At 38.7% G+C, this 22,325-nt stretch overlaps 1 pseudogene; it reads right to left on the reverse strand.

Moving 5' to 3' along the window:
• LOC134363653 (large ribosomal subunit protein eL15-like) overlaps positions 1–22,325 on the reverse strand; it is a 120,596-nt pseudogene that overhangs the window by 70,922 nt on the left and 27,349 nt on the right.

Consider the following 22,325-nt stretch of genomic DNA (forward strand, 5'->3'; position numbering starts at 1 on the left):
GGTAATGCACCAAAGTCAGACTCCATGGAACAGGGAATCCTTGAAATGTCTGAAAAAGAATTTCGAGTAATGATCCTAAGAAAACTTGAAGAAATAAAGGAAGAGTCAATTAGAGAACACAATGAAACAAGAAAAAAACGTCCAGAATATGAAGGAGGAAATCTACAAAGAGATTATTACCATAAAAAAGAGTGCAGCAGAACTTCTAGAAATGAAAGACTCACTCAATGAAATAAAAAAACATGACTGAGAGCTTGTGCAGCAGGTAGAGCAAGCAGAAGAAAGAATTTCAGAGCTTGAAGATGGTCTTTTTGAAATAACTCAGGCAGACAAGAAAAGAGGAGAAAAGAATTTAAAATAATGAGGAAAACCTAAGAGAGATAGCAGCCAATCTCAAGCACACTGACATCCAAATTGTGGGTATTCCTGAAGGGCAGGAAAAGGTATCGAAAACCTACTCAAGGAAGTAGTAACAGAAAATTTCCCAGGTGTAGGGCGAGATACAGACCTTCAGATCCAGGAAGCTCAAAGGTCCCCAAACAGATTCAACCCCAAAAGATCCTCCCCAAGACATATTATAGTTAAATTCGCAAGCTCAAAGACAAAGAGAGAATTCTACAGGCAGCAAGAGAAAAGCATCAGGTCATTTATAGGGAACCCCCATCAAACTAATAGCAGACTTCTCAATCAAAACCCTACAGGCCAGAAGAAAGTAGAATGAAATATTCAAAATACTAAAAGAAAAAAAATGCCAGCCAAGAATTCTTTACCCAGCAAGGCTCTCCTTCAGAAATGAGGGGGAAAAAGTGTATTTCCCAGATAAACAAAAGTTGTAGGAGTTCACCACCACATGACCAGCCCTGCAAGAAATTCTCAAGGGAGTCATTCATCTGGAATCTGAATAATGGTGACCATCATCATGAATACACAAGAAAGAGCAAAACCCACAGTTAAAACAAAAATGCCAGCAAGAAAGAGAAAGAAGCTAAATCATTCTGCCTCAAATTCCCAACTCACATTGAAGAAGAGAAATAAAAGGAGAAATAATGATCAAAAGATATTTAAACAACCTAAACACCTAGCAATTAAATGACAAGAATCAAACAACACTTCTCAATAACTAATGTAAATGTGAATGGACTAAACTCCCCATTCAAAAGACACAGACTAACTGACTGGATTAAAAAGCTAGACCCAAGTATATGCTGTCTTCAAGAGACCCACCTCACCTGTAAAGACACTCATAGACTAAAAGTGAAGGGATAGAGAAAGATATACCATGCAAATGGAAACCAAAACCAAGCAAGAGTAGCTATTCTTACATCAGACAAAATAGACTTTAAACCAAAAAACATTAGAAAAGACAAATGATATAATGATAAAGGGAACTATCCAGCTAGAAGACATAACAGTCATAAACATGTATGCACCCAAACTGGAGCAACCAGATATATCAAGCAAAGACTCTTAGACCTAAAGAAGGAGATAGGACCTAATACATTAATAGTGGGTGATCTGAGCACCCCTCTCTCAGTATGGGACAGGACTTCCAGGCAACATGTCAACAAAGAGACACAGGATTTAATCTACATCCTAGACCAACTGGACTTGGCAGATATATACAGAACATTTCACCCACCAGCTAAAGAATATACTTCTTTTCACCAGCTCATGGTACATTCTCCAGGATAGACCACATATTAGGTCACAAATCTAGTCTCAGCAAATTTTAAAAAATTAAAATCATTCCAACAATCTTTTCATACCACAATGGACTAAAACTGGAGATAAAAAATAAGCAAATCCCTGGAAACTATAAAAATACATGGAAAATAAATAATAGGCTCCTTAATGACCTAGGGGTCCAAGAAGAAATTAAACAGGAAATCCAAAACTAATGAAAATAAAGATACAACATACCAAAACTTGTGGGATACTGCAAAAGCAGTACTAAGAGGCAAATTTATTGCGGTAAATGCTTATATCAAAAAAATGGAAAGACTCTAAATAAACTACCTAATGCTATTCCTCAAAGAACTTGACAAACAACAACAATCCAAACCTAAGGTTAGTAGACAGAAAGAAATAATTAAGATCAGAGCAGAACTAAATGAAATAGAGACCCAAAAAGCAATAGAAAATATCAACAAAATTAAAAGTTGGTTTTTTGAGAAGATAAACAAAATAGACACACCATTAGCTAGAATAACAAACAAAAAAAAAAAAAAAAAAGGAGAGAGAAGACCCAAATAACAAAAAATCAGAAATGAAAAGGGAGACAATATAACTGACATCACAGAAATACAAAGAATCATTAGAGACTATTATAAGCAACTGTATGACAACAAATTTGAAAATCTGGAAGATACAGATAAGTTCCTCAACACATATAAATTGCCAAGACTGAACCAAGAAGAGACAGAAAACCTGAACAGACCAATAACAAGCAAAGGAGATTGAAGCAGTAATTAGCAATCTTCCAACAAAAAAAAAGCCTGGGTCCGGATGGCTTTACAGCTGAATTCTATCAAACTTTTAAAGAGGAGTTAATACCAATTCTCATGAAACTGTTCCAAGCAATTGAAACAGATTCTACTCTCCCAAACTCATTCTATAAGGGCAACATAACTCTGATACCAAAACCAGATAAGGACAGAACAAAAAAGAAAATTACAGATTGATATCCTTGATGAACCTAGACAGTAAAATCCTCAACAAAATATTAGCAATTAGAATACAGCAACGTATTTAAGAAATTATACACTATGATCAAGTGGGATTCATCCCAGGGATGCAAAGATGGTTCAACATACAAAAGTCAATAAATGTGACACATCGCATCAACAAGCTCAAGGACAAAGACCATATGATTATCTCAATAGATGATGAAAAAGCATTTGACAAAATTCAACATTCCTTCCTGATAAAGACTCTCAACAAATTAGGTATAGAAGGAAAATATCTTAACACAATAAAAGCCATTTATGACATGCCCACCACCAGTATTACTCTGAATGGGGAAAAATTGAAGGCCTTCCCCTTAAGGACAGGAACAAGACAAGGATGTCCACTCTCACCACTTCTATTCAGCATAGTGCTGGAGGTACTAGCTAGAGCAATCAGGCAAGAGAAAGAAATAAAGGGAATCTAGATTGGAGAAGATGAAGTCAAACTTTCCCTATTTGCAGATGACATGATGCTATATATAAAAAAACGTAAAGACTATATCAAAAAACTCCTAGAGCTGGTCAATAACTTCAGTAACATTGCAGGGTATAAAATAAATGCCCAGAAATCAGTAGCATTTATATACTCAAATAATGAATTAACAGAAAGAGAAATAAAGAAAGTAAGCCCATTTACAATTGTTACCAAAAAAATATGATACCTAGGGATCAATTTAACCAAGGAGTTGAAAGACCTCTACAATGAGAATTACAAACCACTTCTGAAAGAAATTAAAGAAGATACAAACAGATGGAAAGATATTCCATGCTCTTGGATTGGAAGAATTAACATTGTGAAAATGTCTATACTACCCAAAGCGATATATGATTCAATGCAATCCCCATCAAAATACCAATGACATTCTTCACAGAAATGGAAAAAAACAATCTTACCTTTCAGAAGAAAAACAAAAGACCCCAAATGGCCAAAGCAATCCTGAGCCAAAGAAACAAAGCTGGAGGCATAACTCTGCCTGACTTCAAATTATACTACAAAACTGTTGTAACCAAAACAGCATGGTACTGGAATAAAAATAGACATTCAGACCAGTGGAGTAGAATAGAGAATCCAGAAATCACTCCTCAGGCTTATAACCATCTGATATTAGACAAAGGCAACAAAAATTTACATTGGGGAAAAGATTGCCTATTCAACAAGTCGTGCTGGGAAAATTGGATATCCATATGCAGAAAAATGAAACTTGATATGCATCTCTCAGCATACACTAAAATAAACTCAAAATGGATTAAAGACCTAAGTATAAGACCCGAGACCATAAAATTACTAAGGGAAAATATAGGTGAAATACTTCAGCAGTTAAGTCAGGGCACAGGCTTTATGAATATGAGCCCAAAAGCACAAGCAGCAAAAGAAAAAATAAACAAATGGGACTATATCAAACTAAAAAGTTCCTGCATAGCAAAAAGAAACAATCAACAGAGTGACAAGACACCCTGCAGAGTGGGAGAAAATGTTTGCCAACTATGCATCTGACAAAGGACTAATATCCAGAATACACATAGAACTCAAGCAATTATACAGTAAAAAAATAAATGACCCAATTAAAAAATGGGCAAAGGAGCTGAATAGACGTTTTTCAAAGGAAGACATACAAATGGCCAACAGATACATGAAAAACACAAATTAAAACCATGTTGAGATACCACCTCACTCCAATTAGACTGGCTATGATCGAAAAGACGGTGAATAACAAATGCTGGCGAGGGTGTGGGGAGAAGCGAACACTACTGCACTGTTGGTGGGAATTTAAATTAGTACAACCCCTTTGGAAAACAATTTGGAGGTTTCTCAAACAACTACACATAGATCTTCCATATGATCCAGCAATCCCTCTTCTGGGTATATATCCAGCAGAAGGGAAATCATCATGTCGAAGGGATACCTGCACTCCTATGTTTATTGCAGCTCTGTTTACAATAGCCAAGATATGGAACCAACCTAAATGTCCATTAATAGATGAGTGGATAGGGAAACTGTGGTATATATACACTATGGAATACTACTCTGCCATAAAAAAGAATGAAATATTCCCATTTGCAACAACATGGATGAACCTGGAGAAACTTATATTGAGTGAAACAAGCAAAGCACAGAAGGATAAATACCACATGTGCTCACTCATATGTGGGAGCTAAGAGAGAAAGGAAGGAAAGAAAGAAAGACCACAGTAGTGCTGTGATCTAACAGAGGGAGGGAACATTCCTAGGGCTACAAATTGAAGTTGAGGTGAGTGGGGAAGGGGGAGGGAGGTGGGGGGATAATTGGAAGGGGATGAAGGGTACAAAAGCAATTTCTGGTAATGGGTATGTCCCCAATATGAATCTGGCCCCCACATCATGGGCGGGGGGGGGGGGGGCGACAATCAGCTTTGTATCTCATGAATATTTGAAATTATTTAATTAATTAATTTTTAAAAATAGGATTTAATTAGGCACAAAAATGGTTCATTCCAAGTGGTTTACACAGCAATAACAATGTTAACTTATCTAACAGAGAAGAAATCATCCATAAATGATTGTTTTCCTGTTTTCACTTTTTATTAAAATTGTTACTGTGGGAAAGAAAATAGTGATGGAGATCTCTCTCTTTGTATTCCTTCTTTTCCTATGTGATTTCTTTTTGTTTGCTAGGGTTTTGTAAAAACATGTTAGTTTCTAAAATTTTTTATTTTTAAAACTATCATTTTTTTCTTGACTTATAAATTTATTATACTATTGGAAAGGAAGCAAATTCTGTATTTTGCTTATCATTTAGGATTTTTTAGGCCTAAATTTAGAGTTCATTATGTGGCTAATGGATAGTTTGCTTTTGTGAATATTCTGTATGTATTCTCCATTTTGTACAGACTTTTATATATATGTCTAACACCTTGAGCTTCTTAATTATATTTATCATATCTTTGATATCTCTGCTTAGTTTTTGTTCACTTCATGTATTAATTTATGAGAGGGATGTGCTAAACTCTTTAGCTATAATGGTTGAATTTTCTACCTGAAATTCTGTCAGATTTTCCTTTTGCTATTTTGAGGATACCCGTGTTTATTAGTCCATTTTGTGTCGCTATAACAGAAATACCTGAGACTGGGTAATTTATAAAGAACAGAGGTTTATTTGGCTTACAGTTCTGGGACAGCTGTGTCCGGTGTGGGCCTCAGGCTCCTTCTACTCATGGCAGAAAGCAGCAGATAGATGGTGAGTACAAGCAGATCACATGGAGAGAGGAAGCAAGAGAGCGAGCAGAGGTGCCAGGGTCTTTAAATAATGAGCTCTTGTGGAAACTAATAGAGTGAGATCTCACTCAGGCCCCCCTCCCCCAGGGAGAGCATTAATCCATTAATGAGGGATCTGCCCCATGACTCAAACAGCTTCCAACACTGTCACATTGGGGATCAGATTTATGGATGAGTTTTGTGGGGACCACACATCCAAACTCTGTCACCATGTAAGTTTATGATGATATATCTTCCGTTTTTAAAAATTGTTTCTTTTAGCAGTATTTAATATTTCTCTTTATCTAATTCTATTGTGTTGTGTATTAGAATAGCCATTTTAGGTATCTTTTAATCCACATGTTCGAATCTTTTTCTTTAATTTTACTTTCAACCTCTCTTTGTCTTTTGTTTTAAGTGTGCCATTTTTATACAATATATTGTTGCATTTTATTTTCATATCCAGTCTGAGAATTTTTTTCTCTTAATTAGTAAACTTGACCCATATACATTTATTGTAATTACTTTATGTTAAAGCTTTATTTCTTTAATCTCATTTTATATTCACTCTTTCTTTTTTCTTTCTTCTTTGCTCTCTCCTTTTTTTTTTTTGTGGGTTACCATGGACTAGTTCATGTTTTCTTCTATAGTTTTAAGTTTCAGCTTATAGTTTTGTCCTTATGGTGGCCACTTGAAACAAACTCATATTCAATTTTATTCACTTTTGTTGAATTATTAAACTTATCAAGTTTAAATTGATAAGTACCTGGTACATTGTGTCCTCCACAATTATGTACTGATATTGTCTAGAATTTTATTTACAGGTTGTTGATAGATATACTTTCTTTTGTTATTTTGGTCTTTACTTGTCTCATTGTTTTGCTCTATCTTCTCAGGAAACAATAAAATCTACAGGTCATTGATTTCTTTTAAAATCCATGACATAAAATATCTTCCACATTTTTCTCTTCATATTATTTTATATTTATATTCTTCTCTAAGAGTGTTTTCAAGGTGGATCTTGGGGAAAATCTTCTGAGGTCTGGAATGTCATTGAATATTTTTATTATACTTTTATATTTTAGTGACATTTTAACTTGATATCAAACTCTGGGATAAAATTATTTTCCTTTAATATGTTAAGACATTACTGTACTGTGCATTACAGTATTGCTGTTGGCAAGTCTTACATTAATCAATCTTATTCTTTTTAGTTTGTAGATGATCTATTATTTCCCTCTGTAAGCTTTTATAATCTTCTCTTTGTATCTGATATACTTAAATCTCACTCAAATCTCACTATATTCCTTATCTGTACTGTTTAACAAGCTCAGGGTGAAGTCTTCATGCTTTATTAATTCTGGAAAAAAAATTTTTTTAAAGATATTTTTTCTCTTATGTTCTTTTTTCTTTCTTTCTGGTATTCTTCTCATGCATGTGTTGGCAGTTCTACTACTATCCTGTATATTGCTTTTCTTTTTGTATATATTCTCTTCTTATGCTTTCTTGGAGAATTACTGAATTAGGTTTCCAACTCATTAAGCCTCTTCCATTGTACCTATTCCATTATTTGTCACACCTACTATGTTCTTTATATCAGTGTTTGTATTTTACTTATCTAATATTTCCCACCTTTTTAATTTCTGACTCATTATTTATGTTACAAACATTTTCTATTGTATCTCCCTTAGGTATATGAGGGTATTTCAAAAAGTTCATGGAAAAATAGAATTAAAAGATAATACAAATCTTTCCATGAACTTTTTGAAGACCCTTGTATTTATCAGGACATTTTAAATTCTTGACTTTAACAATTCTTCTTCGGTAGTATATATTTAGCTTTTTGTCTTCTGAGTTATGTGGGCTTGTGATAGTCCCTAGAGGTATCAGTTACTCAGTCAGAAAACATATGGGAAAGGAACTGAAGTCCTTACCCTAAACTGTACCAGTTCTGGTGAGTTTAAGGAGAAGGAACAGAATTAGCCTCAAGGAGCAGAGGCCCAAATACCAAAAATCCACTACCGATGACTCCTGCTGCTGCCCTGCATTGGGCAGCTCTCTTGGGCAGGATTTCACTTTTCCACACTTAGGAAAATGCAGCACTGGGGATAAGCAGCCTGCTTAGGTGGTATTGCACCAGCCATGCGAGTCTGGAGGGAAAAGGCTGGAGAATTAACTGGCCATGGGCAGCTACTCCACCAGTGCCCACTACCTACTTTCACTAACTGTTCTCCCACAGGGGACTTTTGAACTGCCCTCACATCCAATAGACCAGCCCTGGTGCTTTGAGCTGTTCGTGCCCATTTGTAGAGAATGGATGGGCAATGCTGTTCCAAGTCAATATGGGATGAGGAAAAAGAGAAGTAAATGATCCCCTCCAGCTTATCCTTTCTCTGCCCCTTCAGCTGCCCTCTGCTCCAGCTGCTCGGCTCCACACACCAATACAGCAGCCATCTGCAGTTTCATCAGGAGTTTACCACGGCTTCTCCTTGTGGTTTCTCCTGTGGATTCTCCTAGAATCTATGCTTCTCTTTAGTTTATATATTTCTCCAGGTTTGATTTGGGGGGAGGGTTCTAGCAGTGAGTGTTTTTACCATCTTGACAGTAACCAGAGCTGTGAAAGGATTTCTAACTTATACCTCTGAGGAAGGTCTCCTTTTATATGCTGACCAATCTCATTTGTTCATTGAAAAAGTATTTTTACATTTGGTAGCTAGGGAAAATACTAGAAACACCCTAATCTTCTTATTGCACCTTCAGAATTCCACAGTGGCTAGATAACACTTGTTGATTTTCTAAAATTTAAAAATGTTAGGGGAACTTTTCATAAACTGTAATTTGACAATTTGACAAATGGCATGTGGTTAGACCGCTGAACATTATAATTTTATCATTTTTCAATGTTTAATTGTGATCACATATTTTGTATTGCCTAATTATTTAAATGCTTAGTGGCTACTATTTAGCTAGAAAAAGCAAGTATGGTCAAGTCAATGATATATACAGGCAGTTCTTACTTTCAACAGGACCATAAAAATGACTTTGTGAGCTGAAACTATCCAAAGCAGTCTTAGTAATCGTGGAGTATACTTACATTCATAAAGCAAATATATTTCACAGGGCCTAGTTTCCTGTAGTTTCAGGTTTAGCCTAACCTTTTGAAATTACGTATAGAAATGTTAACCTTGCAAAAGACAGGAAACTTTCCTCAGGCTAGGGTCTCTGTTGTGGATATAGAATTGTAACACAGCAAAGTTGCTGGCTCAAGAATAGACAAGTTACTTGATTGATATGTAATGATACTGGGAAATTGCTGTAGGGAAAAACAGTGTTTGCTAAGATCAAGCTTTTGTTGGTAGATTGACTTAACCTTTTGCAAATTGCATTATGGAATGTCGCTTTGCTTGTTTCACTGAATGTTGCCAGCCTATATTGTTAAACCGTACTTAGTTAAAACCCCACCTATGTTCTTTTCCTGTAACTTCCTGGTCTAGAGAATAACTGTGGGGTGAGAACCTTAGTTTGTGGTTAATTTCCAAAGAAAGGAATGACTCACTCTTGAGGGTTCTGAGAAATTAACCCCTTTGGGATAGCTCACTGCTCAGAAGAGATGGGCTTCAAGTAATCCTTTTGTGGCTCTGTCACCCAGGGGAAGAGAGGTAACAAATCGGTGTGAGGCAAAAGAACAAATAATCAATGTGGAAAGAATATGATTGTTCTGTGACCTTTAAAACGTTTTTTGAAAACATTGAAAATTATTTCTATTGGTTATAAATATATATAGAAATGAAAATATGATAAAACTAGTATTTCTTTAGTACACTGCTATTTAAATCATTAGAAACATCAAGAATTAAAGTGTTTTATTTCGTTGTAAAAAAACTTATCAAGAGTAGTTTGAACAATGCTTGCCTCTTTCTCGTCATATAACACAATACTGAGCAAGCATTTTTTTCCTAGGCTTTGGTGAATTATCACACCCCTTTCTAAGATTGGATCAGCTTCCAACATTTTATCCTTTGTACTTTCAATGTTGTGAAGTGTCTCTGAGAGCCCATTTAAGGTGAAGACTTTTAACCGCATTGTTTCCTCTGGGAAATCTTCATCCTTTTCATTGCAACAACTTTCTTCGCGTGTCAGTGAGTTCATCTTCACTGTGTTTCTCTGCCAATGTGTCTACAGTCTCTCTAACAGCAGCAGTGTGAACATTCCCATGATCAGCTATTTCTTCTGTAATTCCATTTACATTCAATTCCCATTTGACTTCTAACATTGTCACTTGTTTTTTTGTTTTTGTTTTTGTTTTTGTTTTTGTCGTTGTTGTTTATTTTTTATTTTTGTTCCGCTATTATCTTTGTTGGCCATTTCCCCCCATGCATGATGCATGAGCTGGGGACAGATCATCTAGGTGGTTGACACTGAGGATCTTGGCTCTGTAACTACTGTTACAAACATTATTTGATGTTTCAAACTTGGAGATTCAAAGCAGCACAACCAAAGGAAAAGATTTTGTCTGGCAAATGTGGATTTCAGTTTATTTGTGGTGTAAGAGGATGGATCAAATCCCTTCCTGGAGTTTCTCCTAAGGTTATCTAAGTTTGAGATTAAACATTATTTTTATACTTATATTTTATTTGTCATAATGGGGCACTAAAAATGAACTTGATGAAAACTGAAAATATCATTTTATGATTGGGCAGAATTTGATTGATCAATAGAAAACAGTTTTGACATGGTTCAAATGCATTCCCTATGAATCTCCCTAGTATTCCAGATGTCCAATTCCAGATGCTTCATAAAAGCCATCAGTATAATGAATTAGATAGAAATATAAATCCTTCAAATGGTGTATTTTGACCCCAGCTGGTAATATGACTGTAACCAAGGCAAGAATTTCCAAAAGTACTAAATGCAATTGGAATAGCAGGAACAGATATTAGTCTCAGCTATCATGATATCAGATTTTTATTTTCCAGCCTGCTGCTACACGAAGAATACAATCAGTCTTGTGAGATACTTCTCAAGTCTGAAGCTTTTATGTCTGGATCTCCAAAATCTAAATCCCTACTTGCATAACAAAATGAGAACATAGAAAATATGATGGGAAATGCGAGTCGGATAACAAATCTAAAGTTCGTTAGGAATTTGTCCAGCGTGACTCCCAATGTGATGCACTGACAGTAAAGCCGGACCAGCCCCCTGGGTCACAAAGGAAGAGTTAAAAGACGACCAACAGCTGTTCCCCTTTCTCCTGAGGCCAGAAGAGGAAATGTGTTTACACCGGAGCAGGAGGGATTTACACTGGTATATGAAAGGATTTCTGCCTCAAGGTAATGCTTTCTCACTAATTGCACAATCATATCTTCTGCTTCTGTTATTTAAAAACATATAATCTAGTGTCTTTTGATGGTGGGTTAGAGACCCAGTGGTCCCCGGAGTCCCAGAGGCCTACAGGATAGTTCTTTTTAATTTTCAAAAAGCCTTATGATTCAGATTAAACATTTAAAAACTATTATTATGTTAGATGAATAGACTAATGAGAATATCTTTTTGAAAACACTTTGATTGAAGTTATATTGGGTTAGTATTATCCTATGTTGGACAGATGCTCATATTTCAATAAATGTTTTTTATGAATACAAACAGCAAATTAGTTGTAACTTAATTTTTATCATTTGTTTGCTAGTCAGAATTCCACTGAAACTTTAGTCTGATGGGAGAGAAATGAAAAATTAAAAAGGTCTTGGTAGTGAAAAGGCAAGAATCCACTTCTTTAGAAGTGAAAACAGGGTTATTAAATGACTTAAGGTTCAGATACCTCTGAGTTAAAAGTCTAACTCATTATACACTGTCCACAGGCACATTTCCTAGCCTTGCTAAGCCTTCACTTTGCTCATTTAAAAATAATAATAATACTCAATTTGCATATTGATTGTGAATAGTACATGAGAAATTATATGCCAATCTAGGCATGAAGAGATTTGGTTCTGAGGAAAATGGAAAGACAGAAATAAATTTTCCAGAAAAGAAATCAATAAATACATTGGGCCATGCAATTAAAAGTGGAGAAATTTTGTCGAATAGGCTTTAAAATGACAGTCTTGATTTCTTTAATATGACAGAGTCTAAAATGACACATTGATTTCTCGAGGCTTAAACATTCTTTAACCCATTGGAAAACAAATGTGATATAGCTCTTATGTGCTGCTTTCCATTTTTCCGGTTTTCTTTCAGTGTTTTACTAACAGCTTACTTTTGCAGAAGAGACAGCAGGGAGTCCAGGTGGGCATTAGACCAAATCCTTTGCCCTGGGTTTGATGTGCTGCCCTGCTCCCCTACTCAATCAAGTACAGATGATGTCTTGCTTTGTCTTGTTCTGATCACTCTGAAGGTGATCCAGGTGTTTTGGGGGGCAAGGCTGAATAGGAGCAAAGGCCCCAGCTCCTACTGGAAAAGATCCATGGGGCTGCCTGTCTATGGCAATAATTTTGGAATCAGAGAACAATTTAGTGTAGACAACTTCGTGGCTCTTCTGTGGACAGTGTCCACTGGTTTCCCAAGAGTGTCTCCCTTAGAGCTTCTCTTTCTGCTTTCCTACTGGCAATTTACCACCAAAGCTGTCAACCACATATTTTACCTCTGAGGTTTCCAAATATGGGTAATTCAAAAGTAGACCCAGATGGTTCAGGTAAGACAGACAAATGGTAATGATGAATATCATTCCATGGCAAGGTTGCTTATACTTTTTTGAAAAAGTATCTAGAATAGAAAACATCTCTAATTTCTTAAAGTTACTAGAAGGAAATCTCTAATCTGGAACATTGAAAGCTTTTATTTTATTTTATTTATTTATTTTTAATGCAAATCAGAAAAAATATTGTGTGGCTGCACGTAGTGACAAATTTTGGATAGGATAATCTTTTGAGGCAAAAGTATCTCAAAAGTTAGAGCGTGTCTTTGAAAAGAAAGAGTTGTGTAGAAATTTATAAAATACGTTGTGTCCCTGTATTGGACAAGAATTCTTGAGAGGCTGAAACGTTCCTCTTCAGAAGTTTATACTTGAAAGATAAACTTGAGCTGCGTGTTTCCCTAGGAGCTGGCTCAGGCCAGCTGTGGACTCAAAGGCCAGGCCTGTCAGCTTGTCCAAAGTTCATCTTCCTAGTGGGGCTTGTCTCGAAGTGCAAATAGTAGGACATTTATAGAAACCTTTTCCGGGTGTGATGACAGAGAGCCTGGGGTCGACTCAGCTTGGAGGTTGGGAGCAAGGAAACCCTACGCTGTCATTTCTGAAAAGAGAAAAGATCATTTGCTTAGATCCAGCTGTATTTCACATTTAAATGCATGTAATCACAGAACTCCTAAATGTCCTTTGCTGCCACCATTCATGGAGATGCTTCCCAAGACCTTACCCCGCCAGTGGCATGGACTACATCCCACGCTACTCACTCATGGTTTGGAGAGCCTCTGTCATGTTTTTTTGCTCTCAGTTTTTTCTCACTTCTGATGTGGATTAACGTCTGCACTCACAGCCCTCTCAGATAGTTTAAGGATATTTGATCCTTCAGTATTTATCCATTATTGGCTCTGTTTACCCAAGGGAAAATTAAGTGCAGGGCCTTAGAACAGTGAGCGCTTTAATACACGGATGCACATGCTGATCTCTGACAGATGGTGGTCTTTGGGAACAACAGAAAGGAGCTACGTCATTCGCCTGGGAAGCTGCCTGTGCAAACGGGCTGATCCTGCAGGTGCCCGGGCAGCGTGGCCACGAGAGGCCAGAAATGCTGAGAAAAATGTCTGGTGCAAGGACAACTCCCGAAATATTGCGGGTTTTCACACACACACATCCAGCCAGCTGCAGGGGCTTCTGAGCAGTGCTTTGTGGGAAAGACAGTGGTTCTAAGAGGTTTTGATTTTAAGTATCTATTACTGGGCTTTACAGTGGAAGTTTTTGTTTCTATAAGGACACAAATCTTATATGTACTTGTCACCAGGTGTCCTATTTCTTTTTTTTTTTTTGACCAGTAAGGGGATCGCAACCCTTGGCTTGGTGTTGTCCACACCACGCTCAGCCAGTGAGCACACTGGCCACCCCCATATAGGATCCGAACCCGTGGCCTCGGTGCTACCAGCGCCGCACTCTCCCGAGTGAGCCATGGGGCTGGCCTACTAGGTGTCTTATTTCTAAATCTACTCAGGTATGGTCCTTTTCTCAGGCTAAAATTTGTATGAGGCAAGGTGGCTTTTGTGCATGGATGTGGGTGTGTGTGTGCGTGTGTGTGGTCTTGTGTATGTGTTAGGTGGAAGAAAGCTCTTTAGGCAGGTTTTGCTAAAGAGTTTTCAGTTTCTGATTTGACATTTAAAATTAGGCATTTTTGGTGTTACAGGAGCCTTTTGGGAACAAGGTGACATCTTTGTGCAAGCGCCGCTTTTCTCTTGCCCTGGTCATGGGGTGAGATGGGCAGATGCAGGGCTGCCTGGTTGTCCCCAAAGAACCTTGAGGTCAGGGCTGTGTCCTCGTCTCTTGAGTGTCCCCTGTGCTTGCAATGGTGCCTCTTACATGATGGGTGCTCATGTGCTCAATGAGGGGACAGCCCTGACCCAGACAGGTGTCCCAAGCTCACTACGTAATTGCCTCTATGTTATTCCCAAAAGGGAACAAACCCTGCGAGGGCAGTCATGGCCCTGAGACTTTGACAGCTTCAGGAAATCTTTATTTCCATTGTGCGTATAGGATCTCTGTTTTTTCTACCACTACCCACCCATAATTGGTCTAAATTGCCATCGACATTTTATTTGACTTGGGCCCTCTCCAAGACTCTGGATAGATGCCATTGCCTTCCTGAGGCCTCATCATTAACAAAGAGTTGCCACCCGGGAGCCAGTCTGCTGGGGCTCAGATCCAGGTTCTGCTGCTTCCCGGTAACCCTGATGGCCTAGCCTCTCTCTAGATCAGCTGTTGGTGTGAGGATTAAGTGAGCCAATCCATGTATGTGCTCAGATGGGCATGTACTACATACCCAATACATATTATCATATTTTATTACTGAATTCTCTGATAACCTCTTTTTCTTGTATTCATACCCAGGGAGTGAAGTGAGATCCAGAGGGAATCCTTGAACTTTTCCTCCCCTCCAACGACTCAGATCGTGGTACTATCCAGGCTCTCAATCTGCATAGTCCTGAACACCAGCTTGAATTTAGCTCAGACTCACCCTGGCACCGAGGCCCATTCTACCCTGGATGTTGCAACGTTGAGTGGCTGAAAGGCTTTCTGTGATTTTAACTTAAAAGACTTGAATCAAGTTCGCCTCCCTCAGGGGAAGTCAGGGGAACTCTTTTCAAGCATATCGACTGAGCAGCCACTCAGTGGAGGGCACTGTTCTTGGCACCCGGGACACAGCAGTGAACAAAACAAAATTTCTGTGTTCTTGGAGCTCACGTTCTAGCAAGGGACACAGACAATAGCAAATAGATTGAATGTTGGGTCTCTGGTGCATCCAGGCTTTCTTAGGGGTTACAAGGCAGCACCACAATAATCTCCATCTAAGGAATGTTTAGTCCTATGGGGTGAATCATCCCATGTCCTCTATTTCTGCTCATCTGAGCCAGGTGAGGGCTCCTATGCAAGTGAATCCCAGAACTGCCACAGTTATTTCAAAGTTCCTTTAAGCAAGCAAGAGTCATCACACTGGTTTAATGTTCTTCCTTCCAGAAAAATGCCTGCAGTGCCTGCAGCATTCCAGGGTTGAGATGGGGCTGATATAAGGCCAAGCCCTTATTTCTGGGATGAGAGAAGCTTCTCAGGCTGACAGTCTTCCAACAGCACTGGAAATCAGCAGACAGGAGGAAAGGCAGATAAGAACCATGGTTATAGGCTGGAGTTTTGAGTCAGACAAAACTGCTTCAACTTGTAGATTCACTGTCACCTACCAGCAGAACAACCATGGACAACTTACTTAACTTCTGTCTTAGTCTGCTAGGGCTGCTGTAACAAAATACCATAGACCGGATGGCTTAAACAACAAACATTTATTTCTTGCAGTTCTGAAGGCTGGAAGTCTGAGAGCCAGGTGCCAGCATGGCTGAGGCCTCTCTTCCTGGTGTGCAGATGGGTGTCTTCTCATTATCTCCTCACCTGGGGGAGAGAGTGAGTTCCAGTCTCTTTCTATTCCTATCAGTATTCCTGAACGGGCACTAGTCCCATCACGGTGACTCCATCCTCATGACCTCATCTAAACCTAATTACCTTCCAAAGGCCCCAACTCCAAATACCATCACATTATCACATTGGGGGTTAAGGCTCCCAGCTATGAATTTGTTGAGGGGGGGGTCGGGACACAAACATGCAGTCCACAACACTCTCTAAGCCTCAATTTTCTCATCTTCAAAATAGGGCCATACAAGTATTTAGGTCATACAGTTTTGTGAAGATTAAATGAGGTTATGCACACAAGCTGTGCCACAGTTATCAACTGTATGTTTAATGTCAATGAGTGAACTGTGTTGGAGTTGGAAAGAACTAGTCTATGACAAAATTGGGAAGATATCCTCTAGAGACCTTGAAGGAATTTGATAGTAGAGAAAGAATATTACTTAATAAAACTTTTGCAGGGAGTACCAGGATAGGAATACTGTGACTACTTTTTTGGCACTTTTTACACATAGTGAATAGAATTTTCAAATAATAATTTCTTCTAATAATTGATTACTGGTATCTACCACAGCATTGTGATAGTCAAAGCTCTAGAAGAATCACCTATAAAGAAACTGATTTCATCTTGAGTCAAGGCCAGTCTCACCCCCCAAAAGAATGATTTCATAGTAGGTGGATCTTTATTGTTGCTCCATGGGTCTCACTAAAGCATCACAACCAGGCTGTGGTCCTTTGTTGGCACGTTCCAAACTGTCAGTATTCAGTACTTTCCCTTGGGCCACACTTGACCACCGACTTTCATGTCCAGCCCATGCCCAACTTCCAATGTAACAACTGCAAGCTTCTCTCTTTTCTATCCTATCTGAGCAAGCATCTCAGAGTAAAGTGAAAACTGTCTTATTGTAAGAACAAACTTAAAGATCCTCAGATTCATCGTGAAAAGCACTTTCTAATCTCCAGAACCATATTATTACCAATCAATCACTTCAGCACAATTCCTACATTATGACTTATCAATGGTTATACTTTGCTATCCTGATCAAGTTCATCAGAATCATAGATTTGTATAAGGCAAAACAGTTGATGGATAATAAGGAAAATTAACATTTTGAGCTTTTAATGAAATAAACACCAAAATACAACTTAGCACCTTTCCCTATAAACCTTAATTTATATGATCTTAATTTAATCTAGAGTCTTTGATTAGTATTTGTCTTTTAATTTGGTAGTTGTTTTAGTCAGGTTTCCCCAGAGAAATACAAAGAATAGGATATATATAAATGTATAAGAGGAGATATATTATTATGGGAATTGGGTCATGTGATTATGGAGGCTGAGAAGTCCCTTGATATGCTGTCTGCAAGCTGAAGAACCTGGAAAGCCTGCGGGGTGTAATTCTGTTTGAGGTCACAAGCATGAGAACAGTGGTGGTGGTGGTGGTCTGTTAAAAGGAGAGCTACTGAAGTAAGTCCAGGGATCGAAAGGCCTGAGAACCAGGAGTACTGATGTCCATGGGCAGGAGATGATGGATGTCCCAGCTCAAGCAGAGAGAGAATTTGCCTTTCTCTGGCCTTTTGCTCTTTTGGGGCCTTCAACAAATTAAGTGATTCCCACCTGAATTGGTGAGGGCAATCTTCTTTACTCATTCTACTGATTAAAGTAGTAATATCTTCCAGAAACACCCTCACAGACATGCCCAGAAATAATGTTTTACTAGCTAACTGGGCATCCCTTAGCCCAGTCAAGCTGTCACATAAAATTAGCCATTACAATAGTCATAACCCTCAATGCTGGGCTCGTTGTGCATATAGCAGAAGTAAGTTGTGGCAAGATGGGCCTGTGGCTAACCTGAGGTAACATGAACTTCATTTTGACCCCAGCAAGTCACTAATTTAGAACATTCAAGAGGGCACAGGTAATGTTTGTCTTATCTGGGCTGCCACAAGCAAAGTTTTCCAGGAACAGCAATATTTTGCCAGGTGACAGGAAACCTCTTGCTTGCCTGGAAAAACCAAATATCTTAGATATCATCTAAGATATTTATGTAGATATGGGGAGCAAAGTCAGTCCTTAGGGAGAAGTCACCCTTAAGAAGTAGGTAAGGTTAAGTTGGGTGGTTCAGAGCAGGTTTTCAGTGATGGTGAAGAACAAGCACGAAAAGGAAATCAGTCTGACACAAAAGCTGGGAGACAGGGAAAGATGCTAAAGCTGACGTGCAGACAGATGCCCAATAGTTCACCCGGAGCACATGGGGCCCCAGGCTTACATTAGCACATGAATCCCAGTGGAAGGAAGCTGCCTAATTTAAGAAAATATTGTCCAATATTAGTTGCAGAGAGCATAGGAAAAAAAGAAATAGAATCCAGGTTTGAGATAATTAAGGAAAATTAATTGATTACTTAGCTGATGAGTCTGGAGAATTTTTCTTAGTTTAGCAGAGGTGGTCTAACTTCAGTGCATTTGGGGCATTTTTTACAAGGAAAATTAACCTTGAGGGTTTTCTGTAGGAGAGGCCAGATCACCCTACCTGAGCCCCACCGAGGTATATTCCTCTACCATCAAGGGTCCATCTGAATGTGTCTCCATTAGGCCAATTAGAGCCAAACAAGAGCCAATTTGACCAAACAGATTCAAAGAGCCTACTAGTAAGCCCACACTCATGCATATGTTTTAATGCAATAGTCGTAACTCCTCCCTGGTTTATTCCATGCAAGAAAGTATCTCAGAGTCCTTCCCTTCTCATTCCACTACTTTGCCTGTCTTAGTACATTTGCATTTCTATATCAAAATATCACAGACTTGGTAATTTATATAAATCAGAAATTTATTTCTCACAGTTCAGGGGGCTGGGAAGTCCAAGACAAAGGCACCAGCATATTCTGTTGTCTGGTGAGGGCTGCATCCTCCAGAGGGGAAGACCACTGTGCCCTCACATGGTAGGAGGGGTAAGGGCAAGAGACGTGAACACTGTGTGAAACCCCTTTGATAAAGGAGGAGCCCTCATGGCCTAATCATGCTTAAGGGTCCAATCTCTTAATACTATCACATTAGCCATTAAGTTTCACACCTGAATTTTGAAGGGGACACATTCAAATCATAGCATTGACTCTACAGCTAATGCAAACAAATACCGAAGAAGCTGTCTCTGTAGAATTCTCCTTGTATTATCAGAATCTTAGAAGTTGAGATAGTCCATTCATTCTGGGAGTCTATACTGATCCAAAAACCTGAGTCTTATACTTTTAACACAACATTGGAGTAGAAGATAAGTGTATTAGTCTGTTTTTGTTGTTTATAACAAAATACTTGAAACTGGGTGGTTTATAAAGAAAATGAAATTTATTGCTTGCAGTTTCTGAGGCTGGAAAGTCCAAACTCCATCTGGTGGTGGCAACAGTGACCCAGGGGTCTCACATTGCAAGATGGTGGAAGCAGAGAGAGCAGAGAGAGAGAGACAGACTCTCCTCTTCTTTTAAAGCCCTTGGAACCACACCCCTGACCACCATTTTTAATCCATTCACTACTGCACAGTCCTACGATCCAATCACCTCTTCAAAGCTCTACCTTTCATTTACCATAATAGGATTTACCACTCTCTTAATAATCATAGTGGGGGCTAAGTTTCTAATACATAAAACTTGGGAAACACAATTCATGCTTCAATGAGTTTTTGGGGGGGACGTAATTCAATCCATTACAATAAGGATGTCTAAAATTTCTGTCTAATTTCACAATTACTATGCTTCACAAATAGTTAATTGTAGAAATACATAGAACATACTAGAAATACATAAGACATACTAGAAATACATAGGACATACTGGGAATACACATGAGAAATCATATTACCATTTCCCTCAGACCTATAGATGTGGTCACACACCATTCTACGAAGAGGGATGGGTCTTTCCTCTTGGTGAAATTACTTGACCCTATTTTTTTTTTTTTTTGTCAGTTTTGTGACTGGCCGCACCGCGCTCAGCCAGTGAGCGCAATGGCCATCCTTATATAGGATCCGAACCCGCAGCGGGAGCACTGCTGCGCTCCCAGCGCCGCGCCCTCCCGAGTGCGCCACGGGGTCGGCCCTTACTTGACCCTATTAAGCCCATTCTAATATGTAGTAACCTCACCAACTCCCTTTTTGCCTAGACTATTAAAGTAACCCCTTGACTTCAGACAATGGCACTTCTTGCACCTAACCCCATGAGCATTAAATTGTTCCTTTGAAAACAAAAATATTGTCCTGTCACTCATTTATTTCAATGCAATATTATTACATACATTATAAAGTTTAGATTTTTGAACATGGCTTCCACATACTTCAAAATTATTTCCAGTCACCCTCCCATACGTCTACTTCCATCTCTGAGAACTCCTATCCTCTTATGTTGTGGTCCATGGTTCTCCATGCCTCATGCCTACGTCCTATCCTGGAGTTCTTCCTTAAGCTAATGACCATGGAAAGTCCCACTTATCCTTCCTCCTCCTACCTGGATTTCACCTCCACCTCTAGGAAGAGTTAAATTCTTCTCTCTCTCTTTTCTCCTATCAGCCTGTGTCCTATCGAAGCATTTATCACTCCTTTGAAATCTATTGGCTAATGTGCCTGTCTCCTCATCAGCTTTGGCAATTCAAGGACAGAGTTTTTTTTTCTCTCTCAGCTTTGTATGCTCCGAGGGGCAGGAGAAAAGGGGTATTAATATGTGCAGAATAAACATTAATCATTGAAAGTCTCATAGCCCCAAATTTGTTTAACTGCTGTTTGATCCAAATTTACTGAAATTATAAAGCACTCTCAAAATATAAGTCATCTTAAGTGGATGACTCTGGATATCTGTCATTCAACAAAGATATTATTCTGAATACTCAAAGCCAAAGGATTTTTAGTTGGGGAAAGCATTGGTCATAGAGCTATTTGGTGGTCAGTTCAGAAGAACCCTGGACAGGATTTTGGCAACAATGGGGAAAAAAAAGTTTTAAATAACTATCACATCATAAAACCTGTGTATCATATTATACAAAATTGTAAATACAAATATAAACTACTTATTAGCATGTTTGAAATCTGGTTTGTTTGTTTGCATGTTTGTTTGTTTTCATGGGCTCTTCAGACAGTGAACTTACCTTATGAATTGATTTTGAAGAATGAGTTGGAATCAGCAGGTGGATGGAGGGAAAATACCCTCTAGGGTCATCAGGAAAGGAGGCAAAGGAGAGGGCAGAAAGTCTAGGGAAAGGCTGGTGATTCTGCTTGTCGGCAGCACAGAGTGTTACAGAAGTAGAAGAGAGCAGGCTGGTGGTGGAGGAGTATGGTGGGGGAAGCCCACGGCAGACCTTGAAGGGTTCTACAAACTTCACTAAATTCCAAAGATCACAGAACGTCTCAGAAGTATTTTTCCAGGGGAGGGATATTATCAGGCTTGCAAAGAAGCAGAAGCTGAATGAATAATGACAATTTAGCAATGAAAGAGGTAAATAAGTGGGGACACCAGCATTTCTTCTTTTGCTAAGACACATAAACAGTAAGTTAAAAGGCTGGGATTTGAACCAAGGTAATGAGGCAGGAGAGTCTGTGCACTTAACCCTGCTTTGGTGGCCTCCCCAAAGGCAGGAGGAATTGGAGACTGGAGGAAGATCTCTTAGTTAAAAAGCAAAAGCAACAATATAGGAAAGAAATAATAATCTCGGGCAGGGCTAAGGCAAATAGAGAGATAAATTGAAGAAATAGAAGAGATATTTAGGAGGCACAAGTAATTAGGTTTGGTAACCCCTTGGAAATCACATAGAGGGTAATGTTCAATATCTGTCTTGGGCCAGAGAGGTGCTATTTGCAGGGTTAAGAAATGGGAGAAGAATATTAGGTTTTGGGTGGAGAGGGAGGTTTCAGCATTAAGTGAGATGCAACATGTAAGCTAGTAATATGGAAGAGTGTGGCAAAGTGATGTATTCTGAGTTATGAATAAACACAGGAGGAAGTGATTCATTCTACCTGAAGAAGACTCAGATAAATCAGCTGGACTTTGAAGGATGTATGCATTTTCCCCAGTTGCAAAAGGAAAGAAAGGGTATTTCAGGCACATGGAACAAAGTGTGCAAGTGAAAGCATCACAGGAAAACAGATGAGTTCCAGGACAGAGTGAGGAACCAGGCAGGCTGCATGTTGCATGGCAGGCAGCAGGAGGAGGTGAAGATGGAGGTGAGCAGTGGTGGGA

Source organism: Cynocephalus volans, chromosome 15, assembly GCF_027409185.1.
Source record: "Cynocephalus volans isolate mCynVol1 chromosome 15, mCynVol1.pri, whole genome shotgun sequence".
In the NCBI taxonomy this organism is placed as follows: domain Eukaryota; kingdom Metazoa; phylum Chordata; class Mammalia; order Dermoptera; family Cynocephalidae; genus Cynocephalus; species Cynocephalus volans.